The sequence below is a fragment of the Suricata suricatta genome, chromosome X (assembly GCF_006229205.1).
Source record: "Suricata suricatta isolate VVHF042 chromosome X, meerkat_22Aug2017_6uvM2_HiC, whole genome shotgun sequence".
In the NCBI taxonomy this organism is placed as follows: Eukaryota; Metazoa; Chordata; class Mammalia; order Carnivora; family Herpestidae; genus Suricata; species Suricata suricatta.
Genome location: NC_043717.1, coordinates 53,771,909 through 53,790,488, shown reverse-complemented (window position 1 = coordinate 53,790,488; position 18,580 = coordinate 53,771,909). Strand labels below are relative to the sequence as shown.

Sequence of the window (18,580 nt, the reverse complement as noted above, 5' to 3'; positions counted from 1 at the left end):
GTACAGTGTAAGAAAGTGGTCTAGTTTCATTCTTCTGCATGTTGCTGTCCAGTTCTCCCAACACCACCTGCTAAAGAGGAAGTCTTTTTTCTACCGGATACTCTTTCCTGCTTTGTCAAAAATTAATTGGCCATACATTTGTGGGCCCAGTTCTGGGTTCTCTATTCTATTCCATTGGTCTATGTGTCTGTTTTTATGCCAATACCATACTGTCTTGATGATGACAGCTTTGTAGTAAAGGCTAAAGTCTGAGATTGTGATGCCTCCCATTTTGGTTGTCTTCTTCAATATTACTTTGGCTATTCAGGGTCTTTTGTGGTTCCATACGAATTTGAGGATAGTTTGTTCTAGCTTTGAGAAAAATGTTGGTGTAATTTTGATGGGGATTGCATTGAATGTGTAGATTGCTTTGGGTAGTAATGACATTTTCAAAATGTTTATTCTTCTTCCAATCCATGAACAGGGAATGTTTTTCCATTTCTTGGTGTCTTCTTCTATCGTATTACTGTATTTTAAGAGCTCTTTGTATATTAAAGTCTTTTACTGGATATGGGTTTTGCAAAATTTTCTTCTAGTCGTGGTTTATCTTTTCATTCTCCTAACAGTTTTTTCAGAGCCAACATTTGGTTTTTTGTTTTTAAATTTTTTTTCTAATGGTTTATTTATTTTTGAGAAAGGGAGACAGCATGAGCAGGGGAGAGTCAGAGAGAGATACAGAATCTGAAGCAGGCTTCAGGCTCTGAGCTACCTGTTAGCACAGAGCCCGACGTGGGGCTCATACCCACAAATTGTGAGATCATGACCTGAGCTGAAATTGGACGCTCAACCGACTGAGCTACCCAGGCACCCCTCAAAGCAAACATCTGTAATTTTAATGAAGTCCTACTTACTAATTTCTTCTTTCATGAATTGTATTTCTTGACAGAGGGTGTGTGTGTGAGAATGCATGTAGGGGAGAAACAGAGGAAGAGAGAGAAAGAATCTTTAAGCAGTCTCCATGCCCAGCATGAAGCCCAATGTGGGCTCGATCTCATGACCGTGATATCATGACCTGAGCCCAAATCAGGAGTCAGATACTTAACCAACATAGCCACCCAGGTGTCACATGAATTATTGCTTTTGACGTTGTATTTGAAACTCATTACCAAACCCAAGGTCACATATTCTTTTGTATTTTCTTTTATAAGTCTTAAAGTTTTCCATTTTCTATTTAAGGTCTATGATCCATTTTGAGTGAATTTTTGTTAAAGCATAAGGTCTCTAAGTAAGTTCACTTTTTTATCTGTGAACATACAATTGTTTCAACACAATTTGAAAAGACTATCCTTTTACTACCAACCAGTCTTTCTGCCTCTGACAAAGATCAGTATGCTACATTTGTGTAAGCCTATTTCTGAGCTCTCTAATCTGTTCTATTGATCTCCATGTCTATCCCTTTACCAGCAGCCTGCTGTCTGCTTAACAGTAAGTTAAGTAAGTCTTGAAACCAAGTGGCCTGAGTCCTTCGACTTTGTGCTTCTTTCCCACTCCATTACTTGTTACAGAGTGTCTACCTTTCCATATAAAGCTCAGAATCAGCTTATCAGTAGTAGCTACAAAATATCTTGGAATTTTTTTGGGTGGAATGGTTTTTTAATGTTTATTTATTTTTGAAGGAGGGGGAGACAGAGAGAGAGAGATTCAGAGCCAAGTGCACAAGTTGGGGAGGGGCAGAGAGAGAGAAGGAGACATGGGGTGCCTGGGTGGCTCAGTTGGTTGACTGTTCGGCTCAGGTCATGATCTCATGGTTTGTGAGTTCGAACCCCGTATCAGGCTCTGTGCTGACAGCTCAGAGCCTGGAGCCTGTTTCCGAGCCTGTGTGTCCCCCTCTCTCTGACCTTCTCCTGCTCGTGATCTGTTTCAATCTCTCAAAAATAAATAAATGTTTAAAAAAAAATTTTTTTTTTAAGAGAGAGTAGGAAACCAGAATCTGAGGCAGCTCAGGCTCTGGGCTGTTTCTGGCAATAAAAACAGAGACTTAACCAGCTGAGCCCCTCAGGCACCCTTTTTTGGTGGAATTTTTATGGAAACTGCATTTAATTTATGGATCAAGATGGGAGAAACAGACATTTTAATAATATTGAGTCTTCCAATCTCTGAACAAGAAATATATCTCCATTTATTTAGATCTTGTCATTTTTTTCTCAGTTCTTTCTAATTTCCAGCAATTAATCCTGTACATATTTTGTTAGATTTATACACAAGTATTTCAACTTTGCTTGGTGCAACTGGCAATGGTAATTTTTAAATTATACACTCTAATTGTTTATTGTTGGCTTATAAGAAAACCATAAACTTCTCTATATTCGACAGGTGTCATGTATCCTTCTTATCCTTACTTATTAGTTCTAGGTTTTTGGAGATGTTCTGAAATTTTCTACATAGATAATCTTATAATCAACAAAGAAAAATTGTTTTATTTCTTTTTTTTGCAGTAAACATTTTAATTTTTCTTATCATACTGAACTATGAACTAGCTAAGACTTCCAGTATGATTTTGAGTAAGAATGGCAAAAAAAGGACATGCTTACCATGTTCCTGATCTGAGGGGGAAATTAACCAGACCCTCACCATTAATAAGTTGAGTCTGTAAGACTAAAGGCAACAATAGCTATCCATAAACACTATACTCCAGTGGATAAGATTGTTTCCCACAGGGGTAAAAATCTTTTCAAAGTTTTGAAACTGCTATATATATGTAACTGAATCGAACAATTAGGTTTAATGAAAAGCAAATACTAGGAGCCAGATTACTCCCTGCAGGAGTGGGAGATTAATAGACAAACAAAGGGGAGAGGAGTAGAATTACTCATGTGATAACAGATTAGAGTTGAAGACATCAATAAGAATGCATGTTTAGCTTAAGATAAATACAGATGAATAAATAAAAAAAAATAGATGTAGACAGGGTGCCTGAGTGGCTCAGTTGACTAAGTGATCAACTCTTGATTTTGGCTCAGGTCATGATCTCACAGTCATTGAGATTGAGCCCCACATCAGGATCCACAATGAGCATGTAGTCTGCTTGGGATTCTCTCTCTCCCTCTTTCTCTCTGCCACTATCCTGCTCATGCTCTCTCTCTCTCTCAAAATAAACTTAAGAAAATGTTTTTAGATATGTATATATATTTGTTAGTATGCATATGTATATTTCTTTCCCCTGTCAGCTGAGAGAGCTGCCTATAGGACACAAAATCCATACACAGTAATAACTGGTTTTCTACATATTAGCAATGAACAGTCCAAAAAATGAAATTAAGAAATCAATCACATACACGATAGGATCAAAAATACTAAATATTTAAAAATAATTCAATAGGGATTCCTGGGTGGTTCAGTCAGTTAAGAATCTGACTTTTGATTTCATCTCAGGTCATGATTTCACAGTTGGGAGACTTCCCTGTGTCAGGCTTTGTACTATGCATGGAACCTGCCTAGATTCTCTCTCTCCCTCTCCCTCTCCAGTTGCCCCTCCCCTGATTACTTGCTCTCTCACTCTCATAAATAAATAAATAAATAAATAAATAAAATAAAAACAATTCAACAAAAACCTTGCAAGACCTGTACAATGAAAATTACACAACACTAAGGAAGAAAATTAAAAGATCTAAATAAATGGACAGATACTTCATGTTTAAGGTACACTATGGTTAAAATAACAATTCTCCCAAAACTGATCTATACATTCAATTACAATTGCTATCAAAATTACATCAGGCCTTTTCCAGGGGGAAAAAGAAAAAGTTTATTTAAGAAATTACTACAATTATCTAGACAATGTGCCACTGGAATAAGGACACAGATACAGGTAAAAGCAACAGAACTGAGATTACAGAAGTAAACCTTTATCATTATGGACAATTTGTTTTCAACAAAGGTACAAGCAAATTCAATTGGGAAATAACAGTCCTTTCAAATTATGGTGATGGAACTATTGTATATCCACAAACAGTAAGATGAACTTAGGCCCTTATTTCACAACATACATGAACATTATCTCAAAATGTATACAGAAATCTAATTGTAAAAGAATAGACTATAAACACATAACTAATTCTTAGGACAGTGAGGTAGGCAAAGGTTTGCTAAATATGATATCAAAATATTAACCCTAAAAAAAACCAAAACCTTTTGTTTCATAAGACACTAATAAGATAATGGAAAATACAAGGTATATTCTATACTAGAAGACAATACTTGCAAATCACATATCTGATAAGAGACTACTACCTAGAATACACCACACATTGTTACAACTCAGTAAGAAGGCAAACAATCCACCTAAAAATTGGGTAAATTATTTAAACAGACATTTCACCAAAGAAAATATATGAATGGCTAAGAATTCATACACAAATGAAAAAAAACCCACACAAACATATCCAAGTGAATGTTCTTAGAAGCAAAACTGTAACAGCCAATAAAACACAAAAGAGATTCCCATCAACTATTTAATGGGGAAACAAAGAGTAGTATGTATTCATATAATTGAATATTATTCACAAATAAAAAATGAAATAGCAATACATATAATAATATAATAGATAAACCTCAAATTAATTAATCTATGTAAAAGAACTCAAACACAAAAGACTATGTATTATATAATTCCAATTGCATGAAAGGTCCAGAAAAGACAAATCTACAGACACAAAATTAGATTAGTGTCTGCCTGGGGATGGGGGTGGGAATGCAGATGAAATGTAAACTAGTATGAAGAGGGTTACAAGGGTGGTGAAAATATTATAAAACTATATTATGGTGATGGTTGCAGAACTTATTAAACTTACCTAAAATTGTTTATATACTTTAAACAGGTAAATTACATAATATGTTAAAGTTGTTTGTGTAAAACGTTTTTAAAAATCAGAATCCTTTAAACACCACCAGTAAAAAGACAAACACTGTCATATGGAGTGAAACACAAGCCAAACCACCTACCTATTTTATCTGACCTAAAAATCCAACTACCAACATACGTAGAAAGATGAATGGGGCACCTGGGTTCCTCAGCCAGTTAAGTGTCCAACTTCAGCTCAGGTCATCATTTCATGGTTCACAAGTTCAAGCCCCACATTGAGCTCTCTGCTATCAGCACAGATTCTACTTCGGATCCTCTGTCTGCCCTCTCCCCTTCCCCACCCCTGCTCACGCACTCCCTTTCTCTCTCTCACACACACAAAAATAAACATTTTTTTAAAAGAGTAGAAAGATGAAGAAAGATCTAACAATGATAACTTTAACCAAAGAAAACGGTTGAGAACCTATATGAATTTGAAACAACATCAACATCAAAACCAAAAATAGTATCAGAGGATAAAGAGGAACATTATGAAAAAATAAAGGGGTGACATCTGGCAAGGCCATAATAATTCCATGTGCATATGTACCTAGCAAGCGATTTTCAAAATGCATAAGACAATATATTATAGATGTGAAAAGATATATAGGCAAATCCGTAATGAGTTTGAGTTATCAACATTGCTCTCTCAAAAATGAGCAATACAGAGTCAGGAAATCTGAAAGGATATGGAAGTCCTGAATAATATTATCAACCAACTGGATATGCTTATAGAATACTCCAAACAACAGATTACATATTCTTCTAGAATACAGATGTGTAACATTCACCAACAAAGATCATGATTTGCTCTATAAAATAAATTTCAATGAATTAAAAAAATAATAATAACACAAAGAGCATTCTCAGAACATAAAATTAAACTAGGAATCAATGAGAGAGGTATCTGAAAAATTCTCAAATAATTGGAAATTAAACAACAAACCTCCAAATAATACACAAATCAAAGAGAAAGTCTTAAGGGAAATAAAACATGGATTACAAGAAAAGACAATGAAAATACAATTTATCAAAATCTGTGGAATGCAGCTAAAGCAGTGCTAACAGGGAAATTTATACAATTAAATAAATATATTAGATAATAACAACTAAAAGCAGTATAACTAAAGCTTGTACTAAAGAAACTAGAGAAAATAAAATCTAAAGCAAGCAAAAGAAAGGAAATAAAGATTGATAGCAGATATTGAAAACAAAAACAAAACCAAAAAAAATCACTAAAACGAAAAGCTAGTTATTTGAAAACATTGATATAACTGATAAACTTATAGCCAGGATGACCAAAGATAGGGGGAAACCATAAATCATTAGTATCACAAATAACGCCAAAGACATTCACAGTAAAATGAAGAAATACTACAAAAAACCATATGCTCATGAATTTGATAAATTACATGAAATGAACAATTATTTGAAAGACCACCAAAACTCCCTCAAGAAAATGAATAGCCCTATACCCAGTAAATAAAATTGGATTGCAAGTTACAAACCTAAAGATGAAAACTTCAGGCCTAGATAAATTCTACAAAACAAGTAAGAAGTCATACCAGTTCTACATAACCAATTCCATTAAAAAGAAGAGAGAACATGTCTCATTTATGAAGCCAGTATTAACCTGTTTACAAATCCAGAGAGAAATACTACCAGAAAAGAAAATTACAAATCAGTATCTCTAATGAACACAGATGTAAAAATTTTCACAGAATGTTAGCAAATAAAATGGAGTATATAAAAAAATATGTATCACAATGACATGAGTTTCATTCAAGAAATATAAAATTAGTTCAACATTCAAAAATCAATGTATTTCTGTATCAACAATTTGAAGAAGACCATAGAATCATCTCAACAGATTTATAAAAAGACACTTGAAAAATTCAACATAACTTCACGATAAAAACTCTCAGAACACTAAAAATAGAGTGGTGCTTAATCTAATAAAGGGAATCAATGAAAGACCTACAGCTACCAAAGACTGGAAAGAAAGGAAAATATGCTGTCTCCCTCTACCCTATTGAATACTGTATTAAAAGTCCTATCGGTTCAATAAAGCAAGAAAAACTATTATAAAACATGTGTTGGAACAGAAAAAACTATTTACGTTGCAGGAAAGATTACTATCTATCTGAAAAACCTAAAATAATCTATCAAAAGAAAATGGCCCTGTTAGGTAGGGTGCCTGGGTGACTCAGTTGTTAAGCATCTGACTTCAGCTCAGGTCATGATCTCATGTTTCATGACTTTAAGTCCTCCTTTGAGTGAGCTTTAGCCCCACTTCAGGTGAGCTCGAACCCCACTTCGGGTGAGCTCGAGACCCGCATGGGGTGAACCTGACCCCCACTTCAGGTAAAACATGAGATCCACTTGGGGTGAGCCCTGCTTCTCTCTTTCTCCCTCTAACTGCCCCGCGCTCACTTGTACCCTCAATCTCTCTCAAAAAAAAAAAAAACCCTCTTAGAATGAAAAAGTGAGTTCAGCAAGGTAGCAAAAGGTCAATAGTCAAGTCAATCATATTCCTATATGTGGCTATAAATGGAATTTGAAATGAAAAAATAATAAAATTTATAATAGCACCTCCAAAACTAAAGTTCTTATGTATAAATTTAACAAGATGTAAGAACGATATGTGGAAACAAAATACAAAAAATATAGGTCAAAAATATATCTAGATAAATAGGTAGAAATACTGTGCTTATGAATTGGAAGGCTCAATATCAAATCTCCCCAATTTCATCTATAGATGCAATGCCATTCCAATCAAAATCTCAGCAAGCTCTCTTTATAGATTTTTAAAAGTTATTATTTTAGATGAGAGGAACACTAATGTTGAAAGAGACCTTCTCTCACACATAGACGCCATGAGCGGCTTAAAATAAGCCTTAGAAATTAGAAGCCCTAAGTTTCAGCTTCCCTGAAACAATCAGTCAATAACACCTTGCTCAAGACTAGAAGAACCTCCCCTAAGGCGGTCAATCAGTAAGGACCAAGAGGATGCTTAACATTCCTGAAGTTGGACTATAGATAGCTGCTTAATGTTAGCCAGTTGCTCACCACTTGCCCTAGCCCAAACCCCAAACGTCATTATTGGGTCCCACCAAATGTAACAGACACTCTAGAGATTCTGAGTGGTTAAGATTGTTACTAGGGGCTGTTGTACGATTATGATTGGATTACTGTGCCTATGTCATAATTTTCTGTAACCCCCCTTTCCAAGCCCCATAAAAACCCTGCTCAGCTATTGTTCGGGGCTCTCAACACAGATCCACTGCATTGGTGAGGTCTGCGAGACCGAGCTTAAGCCCGAATAAACACCCTTTGATTTTGCATACGTGACTCGGTCTCCCTGGTGGTCTCTGGGTTTTGGGGATATTGCAATCTGGGCATAACAATAACACAAAGGAAAAACTTAACCTGAAGGTGACATAGTCATTTAGGAAAACTAGAGGCTAGCTAAAACAAAACTCTAGCCAATCCTGCTTGCTAAGTAGGGGTGTCACACTGAGAAAAGCAAGCCATTTCACCTCTTAGCCCCAGAGCAGCAGTGCAGCAGTTTTGCCAAAAGGCAGAAACAGGCTGTAACAAAAGAGAACTCAGAAGGTATCCCAAGGGAACAGATTTATTTGGAATACAATGGGGGAAATACCAATCCTAAGAATACTCGCAAAAACAGTAGAAATTTTGGTGGTAAGCAATAAATGGAGACTGGTTAACTACACTAGAGCAATAAGCTAAAAAAAAAAAAAAAAAAAACACCAGTTAGAAGTTTACCAGAGAGAACCAGGGAAAGAGACAGGTAACAACAACCTTCTTGTGGTGTATATATATGCTCTCAGACCACAATGGAATTAAACCAGAAATAAATAATAGAAACATAATTGGAAAACCCCAAAATATTTCCAAATTAAATAACACACTTCTAACAATCTGCCAAAACTCACACAAGGCAAAAAAGACAATCTTATGAGGCCCTATTAAAGAAATAGAATCAATAATCAACCTTCCAAAACAGAAAGCACGAGATCCAGATGGGTTCCCCAGTGAATTCTACCAAACATTTAATAAAGATATTATACTAATTCTCTAAAATCCCTTCCAGAAAATAGAAGCAGAGACAATTACTTCCTCATTCTATGAGGCCACCATTACCCTAACACCAAAACAAAAGCCATTACAAGAAAAAACACACATCAATTTCTCTCATTAACAGATGCACAAATATCCAAATTAGTAAACTGAATCCAACAATATAAGAATTATACACCATGACAAAGTGGATTTTGTCTCAAGTATGCAAGCCTAGTTCAACATTAGAAAATCAAGGAAAGTAAACCATCACATCAACAGCTAAAGAAGAAAATCACAAGATCATATCAACAGATACAGAAAAAGCATGTAACAATACTCAACACACATTCATCATAAAAACTCTCAGCAAATTACGAATATAAGACAACTTCCTTAATTTAATAAAGAGCTTCTACAAAACAATCTACAGCTAACAGCATACTTAATGGTAAGAAATTGGAAGAATTCCCACAAAGATCAAGAAGATCAAGAAGGCGAGGATATCCCTCTCTCACTACTCCTTTTTGAATTGTATTGGGAAGAGTCCTAACTAAAAAAACAAGACAAAGAATAGAGAATGGGAAGAAAGAAATATGACCGTCTTTGTTCGCAGATGACATGACAGTCTATATAGAAAATCCTAAATAATTAACTAACAAAAAAAAATGGGGGGAGGAGTTAAGATGGCAGAGAAATAGCAGGACCTGGATTTTCCTCATCCCTCAAACAAAGCTGTATTGTGGTCATATCAGCTGGAACACCTAGGACACAGATCTGCAGAGCAGCAAAAGGATCTCCACAGTTGGAGGGAGACAACTTGGCAGGACTGATGTACATGTATGTATGTTGGGGGAGATAAAATGGTGGAGCTATGGAGGCGAGGTAACCCTTATGGAGAAACAAAAGGGAAAGAAAGAGAGAAGGGTTAAGAAAGTGTGGCATCGAATTAGCACAAGAGGAAAACCGCTCTGGACCATGGATTTTTGCAAACAGCTTTTGGAGCTGAAACTCAGAGGCTCTGGAAGCACATATATATTCTCCAGAGCAGAGACTTGGCACTCACCCCTTGTGGAAGAGGAAGCTGCCCCGGAGTGCACAGTGTAGTGTAGCAATCTCTGGTTTGCACTGGGAGAGAACAGTACATGTCCTGGTGTACTCTGGGAAGAGGGCTTTTTGCCTCCCCAAGGACAAAAGGCTCTGTAGGTGCCAGCCAGCCACAGGCCTTTCATCAGCTGGGTAGAGAGCTTCTCCTCCAGAGCAGGGGAGCAGATCCATGCAGTGCTGTGGCCTTTAAGAAATGGAGTTTTGAATCCCAGCCAAGCACCAGGAAGAAAGCTCAGGAGAACTGTGGCACAGGGTAAGTTGACCACCCTTGCTATTGTATTAGAGCTGCCTGAAAGGGGTGGGTTGAGATTCCCAGTCCAGAGAGGAAAGAATGTGGTGACGCCATTTTTCCCCACAACACCAAATGGTGGGACTTCAGAGAGAAGCACAGCAGCCCCAGTAGAGTTGGGACCTGCTTACACCAAACCCTGTCCCTCTGTGCCTGGCAACTGCTTATTTCCTGGAGTAAGACTAACTAACCCAATGCAGCCGGCCTCTCCTCCAGACCAGCACAGCCACCAGCCCCAAGTACCAACAGACAACTATTTTTTTTCTTTTTCTTTCCTCCTTTTTTTTTTTCCTTTTGGGATCCAGCTCATAGTTTCTGATTTGTTTTTTTCCCTCACTTTGTATTATATATAAATATATACGTATTTGTGTGATCAGGCTTTTTTATTCTATTCTTTTTCCATTTTTTCTATTTTCTTTTTTTTTTTTTTCCTTTCTCTTTCTCTGGAATTAGCCTTATAGTTTTTTGATTCTCCATTTGGTTTTCTTTTCCCCCCTTTCCTTTTTCTCCTTTTATGAGCTCAGGCTTCCCCCCTTTCCTTTTTTCCAGAGTAACTTCAACAAACAAATCAAAACACACCTAGTTAAAGGTCCAAACACTCCAACACTGCAAGCAAAGAGGATCTGTGCAGGGGGATAGAGTAGCCAAAACGCAACATCAGAGAACATACAACAAACACCAGAAATGCTTCCTGGAGTGCCAGGCCCTGGATAGTAGCACTCTCAGGAGCAGGGCGCATAATAGGCTTTTAAAAGAGGCAAGACAGAAACTTAGCAAAAATCCAGATTGGAGGAATTCTTGCCTAAAGAAACGTCAGAAATAAATCACTGCCAGAGAATAGCTCAAAACAGATATAAATAATATATCTGAACAAGAATTTAGAATAAGAGTCATAAGACTAAGAGCTGGGTGTGAAAAAAAGCATAGATGACACCAGAGGAACCTCTGTTGCAGAGACAAAGATCGAAGAACTAGTCAGGATAAATTTAAAAAATGCTGTCAGTCAGATGCAAAATAAACTAGACAGTGACACCAAGGATTGAAGAAGCTAAGGAGAGAAAAGATAAAATAGAAAATAAAATTATGGTGGGGTGCCTGGGTGGCTCAGTTGGTTCGGCATTCGACTACAGTTCAGGTCACCATCTCGCAGTCCATGGGTTCAAGCCCCACATTGGGCTCGGTGCTGACAGCACACAGCCTGGAGCTTGCTTCCTACTCTGTATCTACCTCTCTCTCCACACCTCCCCTGCTCATGCTCTCTCTCTCCCTCTCTCTCTCGAAAATAAATAGTTAAAAAAAAAAAGAAGATAAAATTATGGAAAATAATGAAGTTGAGAAAAAGAGGGAAAAAAGAGGGAAAGGAAATTACTAGATCATGAGGGGGAAGAATTACAGAACTAGTGATTCCATGAAATGAAATAATATCCGTATTATAGGAGTCCCAAAAGAAGAGTGAGAAAAAGAGGTAGACAGTTTATTTAAACAAATTATAGCTGATAATTTCCCTAATCTGGAGAAGGAAAAAGGCATCCAAGTCCAAGAGGCACAGAGAACTCCTTTCAAAAATCAATAAAAACAGGTCAGGCGTTCAGACCTCACTGCTCCAGGCTCCATGACACGTCCCATCCTTCCAGCCTGAGACTAGCAGTATAGGAAAAAAAATTCCCTATCATTTTCTTGCCCTGTACACACCTTGAGGCGAGCAAAAAAATTAAAATAAATTTTAACAATGAGGGAAATCATGCACATCCAGGCCAGTCAGTGTGGCAACCAGATCGGTGCCAAGTTCTGGGAGGTAATCAGTGATGAACATGGCATTGACCCCACTGGAACCTATCACGGTGACAACAACCTACAGCTGGACCGCATTTCTGTGTACTACAATGAAGCTACAAGTGGCAAATATGTTCCTCGTGCTATCTTGGTGGATCTAGAACCAGGGACCATGGACTCTGTTCGCTCAGGTCCTTTTGGACAGATATTCAGACCAGACAACTTTGTTTTCGGTCAGTCTGGGGCAGGCAACAACTGGGCCAAGGGCCACTACACAGAGTGGGCTGAGCTGGTTGACTCAGTCCTGGACGTGGTGCGGAAGGAGGCTGAGAGCTGTGACTGCCTGCAGGGCTTCCAGCTGACCCACTCACTGGGTGGGGGCACAGGGTCTGGAATGGGCACCTGGCTCATCAGTAAGATCCAAGAAGAATATCCCGACCACATCATGAACACCTTCAGTATGGTACCTTCACCCAGTATCTGACACTGTGGTTGAGCCCTACAATGCCACCCTCTCCGTCCATCACTTAGTAGAGAACACTGATGAGACCTATTGCATTGACAACGAGGCCCTTTACGACATCTGCTTCTGCACTCTCAAGCTGACCACGCCAACCTATAGGGACCTGAACCACCTTGTCTCAGCCACCATGAGTGGCATCACCACCTGCCTCCGCTTCCCTGGTCAGCTCAATGCAGACCTCTGCAAGCTGGCAGTTAACATGGTGCCCTTCCCACATCTCCACTTCTTCATGCCTGGCTTTGCACCTCTGACCAGCCGTGGAAGCCAGCAGTATCAGGCCCTTACTGTGCCTGAACTCACCCAGCAGGTCTTCGATGCCAAGAACATGATGGCTGCCTGTGACCCCCGCCATGGCCATTATCTCACTGTGGCTGCTGTGTTCCGTGGGCAGATGTCCATGAAGGAGGTAGATGAACAGATGTTCAACGTGCAAAACAAGAATAGCAGCTACTTTGTGGAATGGATCTTCAACAATGTCAAGATGGCTATCTGTGACATCCCACCTCGTGGCCTCAAGATGGCAGTCACCTTCATTGGAAATAGCACAGCCATCCAGGAGCTCTTCAAATGCATCTCAGAGCAATTCACAGCCATGTTCCGGCGCAAGGCCTTCCTCCACTGGTATACAAGTGAGGGCATGGACGAGATGGAGTTCACCGAAGCTGAGAGCAACATGAATGACCTTGTATCCGAGTACCAACAGCACCAGGATGCCACCGCAGAAGAAGAAAAAGATTTTGGCGAAGAGGCTGAAGAAGAGGCCTAAGGCAGAGCACCATCACTTCAACCTTCTCTGTCCCCTCAACCTTCTTCCTCAACTGCCCGTCTTCTCCCTCAGAATTTGCATTTTCTGCCTGTCTTTTTTTTTTTTTTTCTTTTTTGGAGGGGTGTTCCTAGAACAGTGTCTGGCACATAATAGGCACTCCATAAATATTTGTTGTTTGTTGAAAAAAAAAATCAATAAAAACAGGTCAACCTGACAACATATCATTGTGAAACTTGCAAAATACAAAGGTAAAAAGAGAATTCTGAAGGCAGCTAGGGATAAAAGGTCCTTAACTTACAAGGATAGACACATAAGGTTAGTAGCAGACTTTCCCACCAAAACTTGGCAGGGCAGAAAGCAGTGGCAGGAAATATTCAATGCAGCCAAGAATCTGTTATCTAGCAAGGCTGTCATTCAGCACAGAAGGAGAGATAAAGACTTTCCCAGACAAACAAAAACTAAAGGAGTTTGTGACCATTAAACCAGCCCTGCAAGAAATTCTAAGGGAGACTCTATGAGTGAAAAGGAGCAAAGACTACAAAGTACCAGAAAACATCACCATAAACGAAACCTACAGATAACACAGTGGCACTAAATCCTTATCTTTCAATAATCATTCTAAATGTAAGTGGACTAAATGCTCCAATCAAAAGATACAGAGTATCAGAATAGATAAAAAAACAAAAACTCACAAGATCCATTTATATGTTGCCTGTAAGAGACTCATTTTAGACCTGAGGACACCTGCAGATATCAAAAGAAAGCTGGAGTAGCCATACTTATATCAGACAAAATACATTTTATTTTTTTAATTTTTTAAAATGTTTTTTATTATTTTTGAGAGACAGAGAGAGACAGCATGAGCAGGGGAGGGTCAGAGAGAGAAGGAGTCACAAGATCTGAAGACAGGCTCCAGGCTCTGGGCTAGCGGTCAGCACAGAGCCTGATGCAGGGCTCAAACCCACAAACCGTGAGATCATGACCTAAGCCGAAGTCGGACACTCAACCGACTGAGCCACCCAGGTGCCCCACAAACTACATTTTAAAACAAAACTATAAAGAGATGAAGAAGGGCATTATATCATAACTAAGGAGTCTATCCATGAAGAGCTACAACTGTAAATATGTATGCCCTCACCTGGCAACCCACAATATTTAAATCAATTAATCACAAATGTAAGCAAACTCATTGATAATAATACCAAAATTGTAGGAGACAGTAATATTCCACTTACAGCAATGGACTAAGCAGTAAATCAACAAGGAAACAATAGCTCTGAATGAACCATTGGACCATACGGACTTAACAGATATACTCAGAACATTTCATCCTACAGCCGCAGAATACACATTCTCAAGTGCAGATGAAACATTCCCCAGATTAGATCACATACTGGATCACAAATCAGTCCTCAACAGATGCAAAAAGACTAAGATCATACCATGCTTATTTTTAGATCATAAATCTATGACACTTGATACCAACCATAAGAAAAAATTGGAAAGCCTTCAAATACATGGATGTTAAAGAACATCCTACTGGGGTGCCTGGGTGGCTCAGTCGGTTAAGCCTCCGGCTTCGGCTCAGGTCAGATCTCACGTTCGTGGGTTCGAGCCCCGCATCAGGCTCTGTGCTGACAGCTAGCTCAGAGCCTGGAGCCTGCTTTCGGTTCTGTGTCTCCTTCTCTCTCTGCCCCTCCCCCCTCTCATGCTCTGTGTCTCTCTCTGTATCAAAAATAAATAAAACATTAAAAAAAAAGAAAAAGAACATCCTACTAAAGAATGAATGGGTTAATCAGGAAATTAAAGAATTTAAAATATAAATGGAAACATATGAAAATCAAAACACAATAGTCCAAACCATGTGGGATGCAGCAAAGACAGCCCTAAGAGGGAAGCTTATTGCAATTCAGGCCTATCTCAAGAAGCAAGAAAGATCCTAAATACACAACCTAACCTTACACCTAAAGGAGCTAAAGAGGCAGCAGCAAATAAAGCCCAAAGGCAGCAAAAGAAGGGAACTAGCGATTAGAGCAGAAATAAAGAATATACAATCAAAAAAAACAGAACAGATCGATGAAACTAAGAGCTGGTTTTTTAAAAGGGTAGACAAAATTGAGCCACACTTATCAAAAAGAAGAGAAGACCCAAATAGATAAAAACAAGAATAAAAGAGGAGAGGTCACAACCAGCACCAAAGAAATACAAACAATTATTAAAGAATACTATGAAAAATCTTATGCCAAAAAGTGAACAATCTGGAAAAAATATGGACAAATTCCTATACACTCACACACTACCAAAACTCAAACGAGAAGAAATAGAAAAGTTGAATAGACTCAGAACCGGTGAAGAAACTAAATCGGTTATCAAAAAAACCTCCCGACAAGTAAGGTTGGCCAGATGGCTTCCTAGGGGAATCCTATGAGACATTTAAAGAAGAGTTAACTCCTATTCTTCTCAAGCTGTTCCAAAAAATATAAATGAAAAGAAAACTTGCAGACTCATTCCATGAAGCCACCATTACCTTGATTCCCAAACTAGACCAAGATCCCACTAAAAAGGAAAATTACAGGCCAATATTCCAGATGGCCATGGATGCAAAAATTCTCAGCAAGATATTAGCAAATCAAATTCAACAGTATATTAAAAGAATTATTCACCATGATCAAGTGGGATTCATTCCTGGGTTACAGGGCTGGTTCAATATTCACAAATCAATCAATGTGATACATCATATTAACAGAAGAAAGCATAAGAACCATAGGATCCTTTCAATAGATGCAGATAAAGCATTTGACAAAATACAACATTGTTTCTTAATAAAAATCCTCAAGAAAGTCAGGATAAAAGGAATATACTTCAATATCATACAAGCTATATATGAAAGGCACATAGCTAAATCATCCTCAATGGGGAAAAACTGAGAGCTTTCCCCTAAGATCAGGAACACGACAGGGATCTCCACTCTCACCACTGTTATTCAACCTAGTGGTAGAAGTCGTAGCTTCAGCAATCAGAAAACAAAAAAAAAAAAAATTAAAAGGCACCCAAACAGGCAAGAAAGAAGTCAAACTTTCACTCTTCACAGATGATATGAAACTCTACATGGAAAACCCAAAAGACTCCACTAGAGTCTGCTAGAGCTGATACACGAATTCAGAAAAGTCGCAGGATATAAAATCAATGTACAGAAATTGGCTGCATTTCTATAAACTAATAATGAAGCAGCAGAAAGAGAAACCAAGGAACCAATCCCATATAATCCCTTACAACCAAAAACCAGAAGATACCCAGGAATAAACCTAACCAAAGAGGCAACAGATCTGTATGCTGAAAACTATAGAAAGTTTATGAAAGAAATTGAAGACACAAAGAAATGGAAAAACATTCCATGCTCATGGATTGGAAGAATAAATATTATTAAAATGTCAATACTACCAAAGCAATCTACACATTCCATGCAATCCTTATCAAAATACCACAGGCATTCTTCACAGAGCTAGAACAAACAATCCTAAAATTTGAATGGAACCACAAAAGATCCCGAATAGCCAAAGCAATGTTGAAGGAGAGAACCAAAGCTGGAGGCATCATAATCCCAGACTGTTGGAGAACAAGAAGCCAGAGGCACCTTAAGAATGTCCTGAAGGAAAGGGATGGAGCAGCAAGGAACTGAAAGCAGTTCCATTCCCAGGTCAGAAAGCCGGCAGGACTGCTCATCTCATCTGGTGCCAGATGTACTCATGACTCAGTATGGAATACACCGCAGGTACATGACCTGTCAAGATGCCAAATATTATGTTGTATGTGCCTGCTGTTATCATATGTGCCTGCTGTTATCAGACAAGTAGCAAAATAAAAGAAGCTTGAGCCAGGTGACGGATGCTTCAGCTCCTAGAGAGTCTTAGCACCCTGCTTCTTAATTCTTTCGTCACCGCACCTTTGGGACCTGTCTCTCTCTCTCATCAGACTTTAGGCTGTATTAAAAAGCTATAATCATTAAGACAGTATGGTATTGGCACAAAAATAGACACACAGACCAATGGAATAGAAAATCCAAAAATGAACCCATAAATATATGTCCAATTAATTTTCAACAAAGCAGGAAAGAGTATCCCATGGAAAAAAGTCTCTTTAGCAAATGGTGCCAGGAGAACTGGACAGCAACATGCAGAAGAATGAAATTACACAATACACAAAAATAAATTCAAAATGGATGAAAGACCTAAATGTGAAATAGGAAACCATCAAAATCCTATTGGAAAAAACAGGCAGCAACCTCTTACTTGACATGTCCCTGGCGGCAATAAAAGCAAAATAAAACTAATGGGAACTCATCAAGATAAAAACTTTCTGCACAGCAAAGGAAACAATCAACAAAACTAAAAGGTAATATCCAGAACGGGAAAAGATATTTGCAAATGACACATCAGATAAAGGGTGAGTATCCAAAATCTATAAAGAACTTATCAAACTCAATATCCACCCCCCAAAAAAATCAAAGAAATGGAGAGAAGACATGAATAAATCCTTTTCTAAGGAAGACATCCAGATGGCTATTAGACACAAGAAAAGATGCTCAACATCACTCATCATGGGAGAAATACAAATCAAAACCATAAAGAGATACCACTTCACATCTGTCAGAAGCTTTAAAATTAACAACTCAGGAACAACAGGTGTTGGTGAAGATGCAGAGAAAGTGAACCCTTTTGCGCCTTTGGTGGAATTCAGCCACTTTGGAAAAAGTAGGGAAGTTCCTCAAATAACTAAAAATAGAGCTACCCTATAACCTAGCACTTGCACTACTAGGAATATATCCAAAGGATACAAAAATGCTGATTCGAAGTGGCCATGCACCAATGTTTGTAGCAGTGCTATTAATTCTTTTTTTTCTTTTATAGTTTATTGTCAAGTTGGTTTCCAATTAATACCCAGTGCTCATCCCCACAAGTGCCCTCCTCCATGACCATCATCCCCCCTTCCCCTCTCCCCATCCCTCATCAGCCCTCAGTATTCAAGAGTCTCCCATGATTTGTGTCCCTCCCTCTCCCCAACTGTTTCTTCCCCTTCCCTTCCCCCATGGTCCTCTGTTAAGTTTCTCCTGTTACACTTATGAGTGAAAACATATGGTATCTGTCCTCTCTTCCTGACTTATTT

General features: G+C 38.4%; 1 pseudogene; it reads left to right on the top strand.

The window, feature by feature from the left end:
- Positions 1 to 11,991: 11,991 nt before the first annotated feature.
- On the top strand, positions 11,992 to 13,417 carry LOC115283570 (annotated as a pseudogene).
- Positions 13,418 to 18,580: the final 5,163 nt, after the last annotated feature.